At 42.1% G+C, this 17,743-nt stretch overlaps 1 protein-coding gene across 4 annotated transcripts in view; it reads left to right on the plus strand.

The window, feature by feature from the left end:
• The first annotated feature begins 5,849 nt into the window (after positions 1-5,849).
• NALCN (sodium leak channel, non-selective) overlaps positions 5,850-17,743 on the plus strand; it is a 309,038-nt gene continuing 297,144 nt past the window's right edge. For 2 of the 4 annotated variants that reach the window (XM_078070121.1, XM_078070118.1), the window contains exon 1: positions 5,850-6,360. The gene's annotated coding sequence lies outside the window, so the exon portion shown is untranslated. The remainder of the gene's footprint in view (positions 6,361-17,743) is intronic. The other 2 variants (XM_078070117.1, XM_078070119.1) reach the window with 1 other exon arrangement.

A 17,743-nucleotide genomic window follows, 5' to 3' on the forward strand; every position in this document is an offset into this window, starting at 1 on the left:
AGCTGTGTGTGTGTGTGTGTGTGTGTGTGTGTGTGTGTGTGTTAATACTTGTAGAAATAATATGATGTAAAATGAATAAGCCTTCACAAGGCTTATTGCTACTATTGTACTGAACTTGAAGACACGGTATTACTCACCAGGCTGAACTACAACCCTGAGAAAAAACAGATTGCATCATTACTACCTTTGCTCACCTGAACCCAAGCTGTACAACTGGGTCATTGTGTTTAAAAAATTATATTGTACTTAGTGGCTCAATCAGTTAAGCGTCTGCCTTTGGCTCAGGTCCTGGGATCGATCCCCACGTCTGCCTCTCTGCTCAGTGGGGAGCCTCCTTCTCCTTCTCCCTCTGCTGCTCCCCCTGCTTGTGCTCTCCTGATCTCTCTCTGTGTCAAATAAATAAATAAGATCTTTAAAAAATAAATAAATAAATAATACATTGTGCTTAAAAAATATACTTGAATTCTGAAACAACTGTCACTTGTGAAATAGGAAGCCTAGGGCTGGTAACATCAGTAACTTGCATCCCTTCTGTGTCTTGAATACCAAGAATTATAACAAAATGTATTCAAACCATGCTTTTGTAGTCTCCATTTTTATAAACCTAGCGAGAATTATTTTCCTAATTTTATCAGCTGTTTGTTTCCAAAATTTTTGGAGGAATTAAACCTGGGTAACAGGAGGGCCTGGTATATGTGTTGGTTTGAAACCTCAGGGGTTCTGCAGGTGAAATATGAAATTGGCTCCAGGACAGAGGGCAAGACGAGACTGAAGGAAGGCCGCTCGGGAATGGTAGGTGGCAGGTTGGATAAACAAGGGGACTTATGAGGCTTGTCTGGGTGGCCACAAGATGAGTAGATCTCCACACCCACTTGCCAGAATCTACAAGTTTAAATAGAGGCCTTCCCCGGGCTCAGTCATGTATACTCTCCAGATGGTCTTGACAACACATTGCTTTCTCAAGACTGCATCCTCGAAAATGGTTCTCACTGTGGGGAATGGTGGGCAGAACACAAATTCCCAGGACAGGGGAGGAGGCGAGGAGTCTCCAATTGCCAGGTCCAGCTCAAGTGGGCTGGGGAAGGAGCCAAGGAAAGATGCAGGTGTCAGATGGACGCTAGCTTCTGCCGGGACCAGCAGGGAGCTCTGGGGATGAAATATACCAGAGTTGGTCTGCTTTGAAGCAAGAAGCCAGGTTTTCGTACAAATCTGTCCATTTGTTGTTGGCTTCAGACTATCCCCAGGGAGGGGGTCGGGGGGCATCTTCTAAGTTGAGGCATCACCCGTTCTGAAGAGGGCCATTCTCTGAAGAAGGGGACAGCTATGAGAAGTTAGCACGAACCCCAACGGCAGCTGGGGACGGGTGCCTGGTCTGTCAGAGAGGCTTGGGTGTGGCATCGGCAGTATCCATCGTTATCCACCCTTGTCTTCTCTGTGCTCTTCAGATCTACTTGCTTCTCACATTGTTTATTCCATCCAGGCACAGTTTCTCCAGGATTCTGGTTGGTCCCAGTAACTGGACAATTTACAAGAGGGGATTAGCAAGATGAGCAGCCCCCACTGTTGCAGCTGGCCCCAAGTTCATCAGCAATGCTCAACAGCCCTCTTCTCTGTCACCCCTTCCAGATCCCTCACCTTTGGGCTAGGACCTTTGGGTGGCTTGTCTTGCTAAGTGCCCTTGTCCATCAGCCTGGGGGGTCTGAGCCTCTGGTTACCATGAACTTACAAGATATTTTACACCATAAATGAGATCTTCAAAGTTATTTTCAGAACTGAAAGATTTGCTTCTGTCTGGTAGCAGCTTTTACTATGAAATAGTCCAAACATACATCATTTTATTGCTGAGTGACTTCTAAAACATGACCTTTGTTTTCAGAAGTCCACCAGTCTCTCTGGGTGATTGGCTCAGCTACTGGTCAATACAATAAGACCTCCCCCCTCTCACCCCGTAGTAGAAGTGTTGTTTATTCCTTATTTCACAACTTTTCTCTGAAAACATAAAGTAGAGCAACATGGTGAGCTCTGAATTTTTTTAAATTAATCTGTAAAGTAAGCATAGTGTGAGGACCACACTTACAGCTCGCCGTATGAGTCTCCAATTCCAGCTTGTCCTCGGGAATCCCTCCTCCATTATTAGGCAGTTTATTTTTCCATAAGAGAAAGTGACTGCATTTCTTGATCCAACATATTTCTGCCCATTTTAAGAGTCACAGCTTCTGTTTGAGGTTTAATATCATCTTTCCTTCTTTTCTTTGCTGTTGAAAGGTGCGGTGAGCCTATCCCCTATCTATGACTGATTTAAATGCAAACAGGAACTTCTTAAAACATTAAATGGCCATATGACCTTAGAACAACCACAAACCTGACTCAGCCAATGGTTCTTGACCACCTAGTTGCACTCGCATGTTTTCAGCGCTTAAATAACACAGCTACAGCTTAAGTTCAGGGTCTGTCAGGATTCTAGACCTTGTCCAGCGTCCATATGATGATGGAGGTGCATGGGACTTACACAAGAGGGAAGAAAGTGGGCAAGTCCACTCTGGTCTATTAAGAAAGAAATGGTCATGGACCGGTGCCGACTACTGGAACGATCTTGCTCAAAGGGATACTTGTTTTATTAAGACAGATTCTCCATAGTTGCATGTCCTGCTCCAGAAATACTTAATCAGAATCTCCATGGAAATATTTAAGATCACCCCAGTGATACTCATTATCAAGAAAGTTTAGGAAACATTGTTTTAAGGAAAAGGTAACATGCGAGGTGTCTTCCAAAGCCTTGCGATATTTAAGTGGTGAATGAATGTTTCACAGCTGCCTGGAAAGCTGATTCATGAGAAGACAAGAACACCCCAGAGACACTCAATATCATGCTTCCTGCTGGGACATCGAGGAAACACACTGCGGTAAGCCTCCCTCAGGCTCTCCATCATTAAAATGCATCTACTCTGCATAGACTGAATTCTGAACATGCTAATCCATGAGTTAGCAAGCAGTAGATGCCTCCTGCTTTGCCCTTTTATATTTTTAAAGTAGGTCTTCTGGACCTTTAGTTTCCCTGCCCGAAGTGTCTCCAATAGAGAAAATTCAGTCACATCAACATTTAGTGGCAAGTGGGCCATATGTCAACCCTGAAATCACACAATATAAACAAATGTGTACAGATTAAAATCAATCTTAACCTCAGTGCCGTCTACACTTAAATCTAGTCTGAAGGAATCCTGGAGTTGAACAGGTTCCTAAATTCCCCTAAAGAACATGGCAGCCCCCTCTCATGGATATATTTTTAAGTCTTTTTAAAAAAAATCTTTTTTATGTTTAAGTAAATAGGCTCCACGTCCAGCTTGGAGCCCAATGTGGGGCTTGAACTCGTGACCCTGAGATCAAGACCTGAGCTGAGATCAAGAGTCCAACGTTTAACTGACTGAGCCATCCAGGCACCGGATCCCCCCATGGATATTCCAATTTCTCTTTTAGCAATTGTTACTGTTTTCTCGGCTATTCACTATGGTGTCAAGTGGGGTACTAATTTTAGGTGGAAATCATCAGCAGGGACAGATGAGTTAGTGAGAAGAAATATCTCATTTTCATTAAATTCTTACTATCTCGAGTTTCATAGTTAACTGCTACTGCAAAACACTTGCCAGACTATGAACAAAATTTTCTCCAACTCATAGTTTGGTGTCTTGGTAGTACCTTGGCCTGGCTTCATCCTCTGTATTATAAAGTTCCCTATATTTGACAGTTGTCTTTCTGTTTGACAGTGCTCCTTCCCTGATCTCACACTGTTGAATACAGATTTAACTGCACAGGCTCTCACATTCAAATGCCTTCTGGGGCCAGGCGTTAAAACAGGCTTGGGAGTAAGGAGCAAACGGGAAGAATATCCCTGTGTAAAGGAGACACAGGACATCTCCGGCTGCTCTTTGCCATGTGGAAATGCACACCTGACCTGCCCAGATCTTCCTATTTTTCAGGATAAACTAAAAATCTCGTGGTTTTCAATGTTGGTAATTGATTTTAATTTGTCAAAAATGTTTTGCAAGTCAAACAACACACACCTGCGAATTATATTGAAATCCTAGAACAGCGATTCACTTTCACTGAATTACAGCAATAAATCTAGCTACAGAGCCTGTTGGACCTCCCTAATTTTACTAGTAAGAAAACACAAGGGATGGGCGCCTGGGTGGCTCAGTTGGTTAGGCGACTGCCTTCGGCTCAGGTCATGATCCTGGAGTCCCGGGATCGAGTCCCACATCGGGCTCCCTGCTCGGCGGGGAGTCTGCTTCTCCCTCTGACCCTCCCCCCTCTCATGCTCTCTCTCTCTATCTCATTCTCTCTCTCAAATAAATAAATAAAAAATCATAAAAAAATAAAAAATATTATAAAAAAAAAAAAAAAAAAAAAAAAAAAAAAAAAAAAAAGAAAACACAAGGGATGATGAGCAGGTAGAGACATTAAGGACATTAAGAATCTGTCTTTTATTATGATTGTCTAGTCCCCTGTATGCTGAGTTCCTACAGATTCCAGGAGGCCTGTAGTGAGCTTTTCCATCCCTGCTTCAGTCCATGCGTTTCCCAAAACCTTTTCCATAATTCATGGGATTGTTTGGCACCTAAACGTGAATTATAGATACTTAACACAGCCATAGTTTAATCAGGAATGGAGAAGGGTCTGAAATGCCTGATTGGTGAGGAGCGTTGCTGAGATTACTAAACTGATGCCATTATTACTTCATTCACAAAATTTGTAAATCTTGATCTTTAATTATTTCATTAATATGATTTTCTAACTGATTATTCTGACTCGATGAATTCTAAAAAAATATGCACAGCTATATATTTTAGAGATACAACCTGAAATAAACTAGCATTACGTCAAACAATTGAGAGCAGTGATTTGAGACAATTAAACAAATTGGTAGTTTTTCTAAATAAATTGTCTATAGATTTATTAATGTTTAAATTGCTTTCCATTTTGTGTTGTGAAGAATATTTCCACATGATTTCATCATTTGTTGGAAACGTAGGTTTTTATATAGTTGGTCTTTCTGAAATTTTCAGATGTTGGAAAAAAATTATTCCACATGGTTCTGCATTTCCTGAAATGCCAATTATTTTTAAATTTCCTTTAAAAGTAAAAAAAAAAAAAAAAAAAAAAAAGGTGCTAATATTGGCCTAAAGTGAATAGATTGTGCTTAGGTTTCTTTTCTGGATGTAACTTAATTAAATATCCATAACCAGAAAATACATTTAAAAAATGTGTCCTTGTGACTTTACTTCCATCCCTTGGGCTATAATATTTTCGGTAGGGGATTGTTCTTTGTTTAGGAGTTCTGATTTCTCTCTTACAGGAAGCTTCATTCAGTTTTCGCTCTCCTTCTATGTATGTGCCTGTGTGTATGATGTCTAAATCACTTCTCAAGTGTTCCTTGGTGGGTTGAATATCTCACTACAAGGCAAGACGCCAGCCAGCCCCTGATGGAGCTTTTCAGGGAGTGCAGCCAAGAGATGTCCCCTGGGCCTGAGTATGGTGTTCAAGATTCCAAGATTTCCCTAAACCCGGTCAGCGAGAAGCTGCGGAAGACAGCAGATGCAGCTTCTTGTCCTGGTCACTTACAGTGCATGGAGGTAACCATCAGTATTTGAATGGACATCCCGCCTCAGCCACATAGCGACATATTTTAATTTTAAGGGGAATGTGAACATGTTTAGAAGACTATGATAAGTGTCACCCATGCACTCATTAATTCGCAATTTCATACTCAAAAGGTGAAACTAGTCCGCATCCTCAGAAACTGTGTCCGGGAAGCCCAGCTCACTCACACTCGCTCACACGCGCACGCACACGGGCCCTGCGCGCCTCTATGCAGTGTCCTTGTATGTGCCCCGCGTGTGCCCGGCTCCAGTGCACACGGCCGTGGCCGTGCTCAGGCCGAGACCACGAGAGGAGCCGGTCGAGGAGAACCCAGTTGTTGCTGTGAGACTGACTGCTGGTGGCAGCCAGAGAAAGAACCTGCTAGCACCGACCCTCCCGCTCCCCACCAACTGCAGCGCAGCCTCCTCTGCCGTTTCCTCCCTCCAGCCCTCCGCGTCCTCGCAGCCCCTGCGGCAAAGACAACTCTGATTAAAAAAAAAAAAGCCCTGACCCTCCCCCGCCCCCCAACCCCTCGCCCGCAGGCCCCGCGCCCGGGTGGCAGCAGCGCGCGCCTGCACGCGAGCCGCGGCCCCGGCCGGGTGGCGCGCGCCGACGGAGCGCGGGAGGTGAGGGACCGCGTCCTCGCGGGGTGGGCGCCGCGCCTGGCCCGCCGCCGCCGCCGCGCCCGCGGCACCATGACCGCTGCGAGCACTGGGGTTACAGGTTGGTCACGGCCGCCCTCGCCCGAGGCCCGGGCGCGCACTGGTGGCCCTCGCCGGGCGGGGCAGGGCGGGTGCGGGCGGGGGGCGAGGGCCCGGCGCGGGGGCCGCGGGGGGGGGCGGTCGGCGGAAGGGGCGCCCCAAGCCTCGGCGGGGAAGGGGCGCGGGCGGCCGCGAGGCCCCTCCCTGCCCCCGCGGCGGGATGCGCGGTCCCCGCCCGGGCAGCGCGCGGGTGGGCGCCGGGAGCCGGGGCCGCCGGATCAGGCCTGCCCCGCCGGCCCCCCGGGGGCAGGTGGCCCGGGCTGCTGGCGGCTGCGCTACGCGGCGTGCGGCGGCCCCTCCGCGCCTGAGGGCGAGCTCGCCGGGGGTGGGCGGCCGCCCTGCTCCAGCAGGTTTCCCAAGGGGCCGAGGCCTTGCCCACCCCACCTGACTCCTGCGGATTGCTGTGTGCTTCAAAGCCCTCATTTTATTAATGGGCCTGGTCGAGCCGCTGTCATTCGGGTGGCCCACAGCCAGCAAAGCACCAGCGTTTTGTCATTGAGCCCTAAGAGACTGGCTCGCATCTTAAGACGGGCCCAGAACTCCCCGAACAAGCAAGGGGTTGTCCCTCTGACTCGGAATTTCCTTCCTTCAGGATGGTTGATAACTCTGAACTCAGGTCCTTATAAATTCTTGGAGTATCATAGGATGAATCTTTCAATGTCACGCATAATTGTCAGGGAATATATTATCAAGGATGTGTACTCGTACACATATAGGTTCAGGCCTCTGGAAGGTTCTAGTCTTAATCTTGTGTGTGTGTGTGTGTGTGTGTGTGTGTGGTCATCAGCTAGGCCCAGATTTCCCTGGTGGTGAAATGGGAGTTGGGGACCAGTGACTGTTGTGTATTAGAAGGCCAAGGTTGGAGGAGAAGACCTTTGACAGGGAGCAGAAATTAACAGGTGGCTATTCGGTTACAGTTTGTGATTCCCATTTTCATAGCTACAACTGTGATTTGATTGGAAATGAAGTAGGAAAGGACAGGGTGGCCTATGGCCGATATTCTCGAGGCGGGTATACGAGCAGCAGTGGTTTTTTACATTCAAAGATTAAGTTTCAACAGTTCTAAATGACAATCATGGCTTCTCACAGCTCTACAACAACAACAACAACCTATTTCCTCATTGGTTCGGTTTTATTCTGTGGGCCTCTCTAGGTTGGATTCTTATTCTTCTGTGGTATATTTTGACCCAGCTATTGCTAAAGCCAAATAAAGTGAAGGAACAATCGGGCTTGGGAGGAAAATTAAAAAGTGAACGGGCTCATGGTACCCCTTTCCTGTTCGTAGAAGGCAGGACATCTTGGCAGAACAGATGCGCTGTCCCTGCTAAGGACTATTCTAGAACTTCTATAAAAACTGAAGACAACTCATGTCTTGTGGAATGGTGGTGCTGTAATTACAACTTTAGATATCACTTGCAAGATAGTCAAAAAGAGGAAAAATGTACTTCTAAAAGAAAAAAAAAAACCCTCAAAGTTATATAATTTCCTTGCAGTTGAAAGACTGGAAGGTTCGAGTGGCATTTTCTTCTTCTTTGAGTATGGCATTTCTTTGAAATGTGTTTCATTTGCTTCTCTTTCCTGCATACATTGTTTGTGCGTGTGTGTACACACCTGGGCATGCACGTACATATTTGTTTTATAAAAAAAAGTTATGAATTGTTTCCCAAAGATGGTATCAACATTTTAAAGGTTAACTGTCATGTTGTATGATTTTTACCTTCTTCAAAGACCCATGCAAGAAGCTTTTACACCTCAAAAGTCTTTGTATGCAAACATTAAACATTTAAAAATTTACCCTTTGAATTTTAAAATAACCAGCCATGAAAGAAATGACAGAGATGATAGACAAAAAAAGAATAAACTAGTCCATAGTCCTAATAACTGAACACAAATAATTATAATATCTATGTATTTGCTATAATCTTTTTAAAACTACATGACTTTGTGTAGTTGGAATCATGGCATTGTACAGTTTTTATACTGGTTTTCCCATTTAATATTTAGCATAAGCAATTTTTTAATTCTATACAGTATTCTTACTTAAAAAATTCTAAATAGCTGTATAAGACTGCACCCCATGAATATAGCTTCACTTCTATGACCGTACCTCTGGTCATTGCACATTTGTTGTTTCCAGTTCTCATCATTACAAATAACATATCAAAAATATTTGATAATCAAAATTAAATGGATTATCAAAATTATTATGGAAATATATAATATATATAATGGATATACTGTATCTATCTAGCTTTAGGTTGTTTTCCTAAAGATATAAATTTGAATAAGATGTTTTCTATGTTTCTGCAGTAAATATGCCTTCTTTTGGTATTTGTGGATCATTTTCCCTCTTTTACAGGGATAAAGGAAGATAAAAAAATATCTTGGACATATAACCTTTGCACTATGTAAAGACTTGACCTTTAACCAATTCATCTAAAATCAAGATGATAAAATATACTTCTTAGTGTAAAACCAAAATAAGAATGTTATAAAAGTGGTCAGGTGAAAAAAAAAAAAAGTAAGTAAATGCAAGTTCTTTTAGGAATAATGATTTTTGAGCCCAGGAGTCTAATTCTGGTTTTTTGCTTCCTAGTCAGACTTCAAATAAATGATCAAAGGACTTTTTATAGTGAGAAACCTTTACCCCACAGGCGCAGGGAAGGGAAGACCATTTGCTTGTGGGCTGTGGACTCCGAGGCATTTCTGGTAGATTCAGCACAGATGGAACTGGACAGATGGGATGGATGGCAAAACTAAGGTTCAGGCCACAGTTCCCTTTCGACTTGTACAAAAAATAAGGAACAGAGTTCCAGGCAGAACTCCTTTATCTGAAGGGTGAAGTCTGAAGTTGACTTCTGAAGCAGTTTCTCCAGGAGACCCTGGGGCGGGCACAGCCATACCAGATGGAATGTGCTCCAAGGACAGGGACTGACCCCATGGTCCAAAGAGGGGTGCGGGACTGGGGCTTCCGGGAAAAGAGTCAGGAGATGAGAAGACCAAAGATCAGCACACTGTGGCCAAAGGAAGCGCGTCTGCAGAGACTGAGTGGGACTTCTTTCCAATTATGCAAAGGAAAGAGAAGGGGAGACTTTGTTTGGAGCAGGATGATAGGTCTGGAAGACAGCCAACAGAGACGCACAAAGAAGTGCTCTTCCTGACAGGGAGATCAGAGCAGATGGGGCGCAGGCCACGTTCTAAGTGAAATGTGTGCACTGTTTTCTTTTAGATGAAAACAAATAACCCAAATATGCAGATGGAGATGAGTTATAATGGACCAGGAAGGACTAATAAAAAGTAGCTAACATCTTGTTAGAGCCTAGTGAACACTTTGCATTTGAAAAACTGAAAAAGGAAAAATACCCCATCAGTGTTCTGATCAAGTTAAAATTTTTTTTTGCCAGGTGGGCAAAATGGGTAAAGGGGGTCAAAAGTATAAATTTTCAGTTATAAAAAAAGTAAGTCACGGGATGTAATGTGCAGCATGGTGACTGTAGTTAATAATACTGTGTTGCCTATTTGAAAGTTGCTAAGAAAGTAGATCTTGAAAGTTCCCATCAGAGGAAAAAAACCATAAACTATGGTGATGGATGCTACCTAACTTACTGTGGTGATCATAACAACAAAAAGAAAAAGGAAAAAAAATGTTTACCTACAAAGAGAACATGTAGACTGCCTTCATATATACCCTTCCCAAAATTAAGTATCAGCAAGCAGTAAAATAATATCCCAAAGTTGTATAATTCTGAATAATACCAGAAGACAATTCTTGTAGGATACTCCTATGGGTCAAAAATGAAATAGAAAAAAAGATGAAGACATACGTATTAGGCAAGTGAAACAAAAGGTGAAAGAGAAGAATGTAAATAACAGAACAGTTGTTTGAAAAGTGATTAGATGAGAAAAAAGGACCTTAAAGCAATAAAAGTTACTCTTTTTTTTTTATGTAGTGTTCCATGATTCATTGTTTGTGCATAATAAAAGTTACTATCTTTAATAAAGTTATGATTATGAGCCTTCTAGCAATACCAATGATCATAGCAATGTAATATTTTTAGCCAAAAGTATTCTTAAGTGTATCTATTTTGGGAGACATGGCCCATAGATGCAGTATTTTCTCAAAGGGTTCTGTGACCTATGATGGGATAAGAAATGAGCATTTCAGCCTTGGAGGTAAAGAAAACAACACAAGAGAACTAGAGAGGACGAGAAAGGAGGTAACGTTTAAAAAACACATGTGAATTCGTTATAAAATAGGAAAGCTTTAGACATGATAGAAAAAAACTGAACAGCCAGAGCATTCCAGTTTTTGAGGCACATTAGTATACATCCAAGGACTAAAGAATGAGGTCAAGAAGAAGGAGGAAAATAACAATGGGGATCAGTGAAGGAAGGTGTTGGAGAAATTGGGTGTGCAATACCTGGAACCAGACTATGATCATGGAGCCAAGAAGTGGATAGTAGATTTATCAGCAGAACAAATGCTAACAGATCCTGGTGATCAAACCAGTAGAAGGAAAGGGAGGGCATGGGTGGAAAATAAATCCAGGATTTCAAGCTCGGATGATTGATTGGTGGTGTTTTGTTTTGTTTTGTTTTTTCCTATTTATAATGCCTAGACAAAACAACTAATCACTTCATCTCTCAGTGAGCAGTATCTATAGATTAAATCATTTGCTTCATTATTTTTTAAATCTGTTCTTCTTTGTTGTAATTATGAAATCCATAGGTCAGCTTCGTGGATCACTTCTGAAGTAGAGGAAGGATTTTTAAAAATTACTATTTCTAAAAAGCACAAATTACAGAAGCCTCTATCAGACAAGATACAAATTTGTATCAGACAAGATACAAGTCAGTGATGACTTAAGACACTATTAAATATATATTACAGAAGTTGAGGTTAAAAAATCCTGGATAATGTAAAATGAGAGGATCTCTGAAGGATGGAAACTTCCTTAACTCTTCCTCCCAGGAGCTAAAACACAGAGATGGAGATAAGTATTGTGAATAAGGGATTTAAATTTTTAGAAATAGGGCTTCTTGGATTTGGAAACACCTTTCGTTGAATTAGTATTTCTATTTCCTTCAATTTGGTATGTCAATACTTTATGGAGAAAAAAAAGTATTAAACTCTGGGGAACCACAAAACAATTTTCTGCTGTTTATTAAGTAAAAATTAAAGCAATTTTAAAACCTAATTAGTTGAACTAGACAATTTGTTTTTGATTTCTTCGTTTCAAGAAATGAATAGTCATTTTCAAGGTATATTCTATACTAGAACGTTGTAGTAGAAAAGCCAAGGAAAAGAGTTCTTAATTATGTTCTCATAAGACAAAAACCAAAATCTTATTCTTGTATATAAAGTATATTCCATGTAGTTATTTTTTTGAGAAAATTCTGAAGGTCTCTGGGGAAAACTTAAGAATAGAATATACTGCATGTACATACAGTTATAAATCAAAATTTTTGTCTCCGATTTCTATTTTGTCTCAGTTGTTTAGAACTGGTCTCTTATTTTTATCCCCAAACAACCAGTCTTGACTCTGAACTATAAACTCTGGAGGTATTAAAATGCTCTTCTGAGCATCTAGATCAGTGACCCCATCACTAATTGGGACCACTTCTAGGATAGTGTGTTAGAATTCCCTGGGGACCATTTCCCATAGTCCACCCCAGAAGGTTCTTAGTATGCCTGACATGAAGGACAACCAGGGTTGAGAATGTTTAAGAACCTCCCTGGATGATTCAGACATTCAGCAGTCTTTGGAAACTACTATTTGGAGACCTTTCACCTTCTTTGTCCAAACTTTACGGATTCCTATTACAAAATCAAATCACCACAAACAAACAAAAAAAATAGGTAACTCCTTTTGAATTGCCATCTTATTTAAGTACAATCAGGTCAAGTTTTGAAAACCACTATTTTAAACCATCCATCTTCTTTGTGCTTTGCAGATTCATTACAAGATTAAGCAACCACGATAAAAATAGATAATCTCCTTTTCTGAGTTTTCATAATATTTAAATAATAATAGCAGTTTATCAAGATAAAATGCCTGTCCCTGAACTCTTGGAAGATGAAAACCCTCGGAGGCCCTGCGGCCATGTAGAGGACGGGAGAACCTTTACGGGACTATTCAGAGATTGGGAAATGTGACCTTCTTGCAAAGTCACACCATCAACCTCTGGTGATTTCTAACTCTGACCTTCTTTTCCTGAAATTTTCTTATACCTACACCGTACCCAGAATAAGTCTCAAAATTATAAATGTATATCCTTTCTAACTTGGAGTGAATGACAAGTTTTGTTAAAAGGATTGATTGGATTTTCTGAGTAGAGATCTGGCCAGAGGCTGATTGCTTCAATTTGTAATCAATACAGTGATTAGGTGACACAAATACAGGCCCGTGCCCTCTCCTGTGGCTGGGCCAATTTAGTTTGGGATGCAGGGTGTAACAACAAAGGGGTGCTGAGCCATTCTAGTCTATCCTGAGTTCCTTTCCAAATCCAGTGATTTTTAAAGGTCAAAGAAAAATCAATTTTCACAAGTAAAAATGAAACAAAACAGAATTCTTAGTAATGACAGTTTTGAAGCATTCGTAGAAAGAACCAGGAAAAAGGTAATATGCTGTTTTTCTTTGGGATTTGGGAAGTAGAGTCAGTATAAAAAGTGGGGGACCATTTTCTTTCTTTCCTGTTTATTATGTTCCATTAGCCACTCTATAGCACATCATTAGTTTTTGATGTAGCGTTCAGTGATTCATTAGTTGCGTATAACACCCAGTGCTCATCACAACATGTGCCCTCCTTAATACCCATCACCCTGTTACCCCATCCCCTCACCGTCCTCCCCTCTGAAACCCTCAGTTTGTTTCCCGGGGTCCACAGTCTCTCATGGTTCGTTTCCCTCTCTGATGTCTTCCCCTTCCCCTTTGGTCCTCCGTTCTGTTTTTAATCAGTGTGCTGACAAAAGGAACAGAGGATGGAAGAGCTCGGTTTAGAGGTGGCCTTTTGAAATGTTTCACTTCCTCTGCTTGGTGGCCCGTCCTGGGTGGCCCCTGCGTCCTGCTGAGACTGGACCACGCGTACAACGCTCTGTTTTTGTAGGACTACATCCTGATTTAGCGAGGGCCAAATTGTAGATGAGTAAGCACCCAAATGAAAAGTGCATTCGGAGAGAGTCAGAGAGAGCTTGCTGCTGTGACCCCAGGGGTCAGCATTTCAATGATGTCTCAGTTCTCCTGCTAACGGTTTGCGCTCTGCTGACCGCTGGAGCAGACATAAACTCAGGCTACTTTGAGAGACAAAACAACACAGCCACCTGCCTTTTCTGCAAGCAGGAGCCCGATGACAGGGAAAGATGTGTCTGGCCCATAAAATTCATGAGCAAAGGGGACTGATGACAGGCCTGCTTGAGAGTGGCCTGGGAGGACTGAACTGCACTTCTAGGGGCTGCCATGCTCAAATTTGATTTCACCACTTAGACATGGGGGAGGCAAGAATTGGAGAATCTTCATCCCTGATCTCTGAGAAAGAAGATTCTAGTCACCACGCCTTGGAAAGGTCAGACTGAAAGATGTGGGCAGCTGAAGATCACGGGGTTCAAGATCAGAAAATGACCTCGGGCGGGGCAATCTCTCAATCTCAGTTTAATCTCTAATATAGGAGTAAGAGAACACCTGTCACTGGGGCAGGGCAAGAAGTCGGTGAGATGATCCACGCAGATCTCTTAGCCTCACACGTCATAAACTCTCAGCAAATGTTAGGCGTAATTTGTGCAAGCTTCACAATGAATTATTTTCATATTGTGTTTGTTTTAAAGAAATCACAAATGAATTTCATCACTGTTGCAAAATGTTTGAATTTTATAAAAGCTCTTGAATTTCAGACTCCCTGGATTCTAAAATTGTTTCCAATTCATGTGGCATTGGGCAAGTTTGCTTCAGACTTTTAATCTGTACAATGGGGATTTTACTAAAAACTACTTCAGAGAGATAGTTAGGCCTTGCAGTTGTGCCTGGCACAGAGCCAACTTTCCATAAATGTTTGATTTCATCTTTCAAACAGGGGGAACAAAAGAGAATACATAATGCTTAAAGCTTGATTCTTTTCTGAAATTATGTACAGTGCTTTATGGACTATCACCCTACCCTAAGAACTGCTCAAATGCATAAAGTTAGGAGCAACTTCAAGAGTGTGATAATAGATTTTATCATTGGGAGTGTCTTGGGATGTGATGTACTGCAAACTCCAGACGGGGCAGGAGTCCTGTCTGCAAATTTCATAATGTATAGTAATTCTCTCTGAGAACATCCAGAAAGCAGCTGGTCACCTCTCAGGATGACCCAATGCATTATTATTAGAAACTTTTAGAAAAACAGCTACCACTTTCTAACTTCTGATTGATAGCTTCCATTTGGTTTGGATTTTCCTTGCTGGAAGAACCACTACAAAACCAAATCCCAACCTTGACCATGTTCTGAGCTGTGGATTTTGAGTATGGCAAAAGGACTTCTCTTGATAAACCCCTTCTTTCTGCCTTGGTACATTCTCTGCAGAAAGCATATACTCTTATGCCAAGGTGTCATATTCTAGTTTCTAGTTTCACATTCTCAGCATATTCAGTCAAGAATTTATGAGACTAAGGGCGCTTGGGTGGTTCAGTTGGTTAAGCGGCCGACTGTTGATTTGGGCTCAGATCATGATCTCAGGGTTGTGAGATAGAGCCCCGTGTCCTGCTCGGTCCTGGGCGTGGAACCTGCTTAAGATTCTCTCTCTCCATCGCCCTCTGATCCTCCCCCCATCCCGCTCACATGGGCATGCGCTCTCTCTCTAAAAAAAAAAAATTTATGAGACTAAAACAAACTCTAGGAAATTAAAAAATCTGCCATCTGTAGGAAATTAAGACAGCTGTCTCTTTCCTACAAGATGTAAGATTATCAGGTGAGAGTTCATAAATGCTTTTTTCTCATTTTTATTTTGAAATTTAGAGAAAAGATAATAAAAGCATAATAGAACGTTTCTAGAATTCACCCTCAAGGAAAAAGACTGGATAATGAATAATGACTTCAGAAACCTGAACGTGACATTTGGATAGATTCAATGAGACATTTGAAGATTCTTGCCAGAAAAAAGAGACACATTTTTATAAACGTGTGGCTGGAATAACCATCAAATGAATCATATAATAAAAATGGATTCAATTTTAAGAAATGAGAAATGTCTGCACTATTTTCACACACAAAAAATAATTGATGCCAAGAGAGTTTATAATCACTAGGTTGTATGATGAGACTATGTTGAAAAAGTAGTTTTCTTTTTATTACCACTCTGAGTTATAGTATAGTTAATTTTAAATTTAATAGTTCTGTAAGCCACATTGTCTTGGTTCATATCCTGCCTCATCTCTGAGCCCAAGAGAAAAGGTCCTTGTAAGAATGGAATGACATGATGTGCGATGTGCTTAGGAAGCCTGGCACCTGACAAGCCCTCAGTAAACGTTGGTAGGAGTCTGTTTTTACATGGCAGTTGACGGATTTTGAGAGGAAATCAACTGATGAGCTCATAATTTTACCATGGGAACTTCCTTATCTTCCAAAGCATTTCATCACACTTTTGTGGGGTTTTTTTTTTTCCTGTAGATTACTGTGTGTGTGTGTGTGTGTGTGTGTGTGTGTGTTTGAGGATTGTTTTCTTTTGTGTAAAGCATTCAGACTGGGGAATATATATATTCAGCTTCATATAAAATCCTGCCTGTAATACTTGTCCTTCAGCGATTTTGAGGATTAAGATCCAAGGTAATTAGTGAGCACCTGCTAAGCAGGAGATGCAGGGCGGTTGGAGTCCACGTGGGAGAGTGCTGTGTGCCACGCTATGGAGGCTGTAAGGGGGGAGCTCACAGTGGTGGCTGTGGGATGCCGAGAAAGCACAGGACACCGGTCCTTGGTGCCCCTAGGAGAGAACCAAGGTGCTGTGGGCTTGCAGAACTAGGGAGGAGTTTCAGCCATTCACAATGGAGTGAGAGGACACTCAGCTGGGAGAGGAGGTGGGGTCATCACAGGCTCCGGGGCACCACTGTACCCTGGAAATCGGAGGAAGGATGAGTGGACGGGATAGAGAAGCATGAGGCACGGCAGAGAGATTTTGGACCACAGAAAATAAGACAAAAATAGCGGGGCTTGCTCCCTCATTTACAAACATGGCGTAAAATGCACGATGCTATATTCATTTTTTCTGAATGGACCTCTTCTGTTGGGAAGGACATTTGGCCAGCCAAAATGTAGAGTCTGTATATACAGAAATAATGGCATTTGGCAGTTCCAGCATCAGGAATAAACATCCCCTTTGTCTTCAAACTGTTATGATCATGTGCTGAAGTACAACGGACTATTTAAATATGCATATGGGAAAGGCAGAAAACTTGTTACAATACAGATATCAGTGGTTTGTTGGTTTGGGTTCTGCGGCCATTTAAGCAAAACAACAACAAAAGGAGAAGTAGGAATACTTGAAATAAGAAATAAGATTGTAATGCTCAAAAGAATGATAACATCAAATTCAGTTGTCTTCCAGACGTGGTGATACCTTTCTCCCCTGCAAATTCAATATTGACAGCCAATCTAGAAAAAATGTCTTTTTATCTGTTTACCTGGCAAGGCCTTGCACATAAAGGATGTAAATGAGCTTAAGAGACGAGAAAGACAGAGAAAGGCAGATGTTTGAAGGGGGTGTTTGTTTACAGTCAGGATTTTCTGTGCGTGCATATTTATTGACAGAGAAAGATGTTCACAAGATACTGAAAAAAAAAACATCTGGTTACAAGACAGTGTTTAAGCAGCCATTTAAAAATAAATATATGCATGGAAAAATATATATGGAGAAGAAGATAGTAGATATACAACCCATATGCCGTTGGAGAGTAAGTGCTGCAACTAAAGGACGAGAGGGACTGTATTTGATCACTGCTCCGTCTGCAGTGCTTTGCCTCGGGACGGGCACGATGTACTCACACAACAAACACTTTGCAAAAACAACGGCGTCTCTAGAAGTGGAGTTCCTGATGGTTTTCACCTTGTTCCTCATTTTGTTTTTATATTTTTTCTAATTATCCTGCTTTGTTAGTGTAATGAAAATTAAAAAATAAGATTATTTTCTTTTCATTTAACTTAAGATGTAGGTATTTGAGGTCCAGGAAGGGCGTGTTCAGCGGTCCCGGCCTGTCACGTGACGCTCGTCGCGGCTGACGCGCAGGTGCAGGTGCATGTTGGGACTCAGCCGGTCAGGAAATACTCCTTGCCCGGGGAGGTAGCGCAGAGCTAGCCAGACGGTAGTGAAAAAAATGAGAA

This window comes from Halichoerus grypus, chromosome 4, assembly GCF_964656455.1.
Source record: "Halichoerus grypus chromosome 4, mHalGry1.hap1.1, whole genome shotgun sequence".
Classification (NCBI taxonomy): Eukaryota; Metazoa; Chordata; class Mammalia; order Carnivora; family Phocidae; genus Halichoerus; species Halichoerus grypus.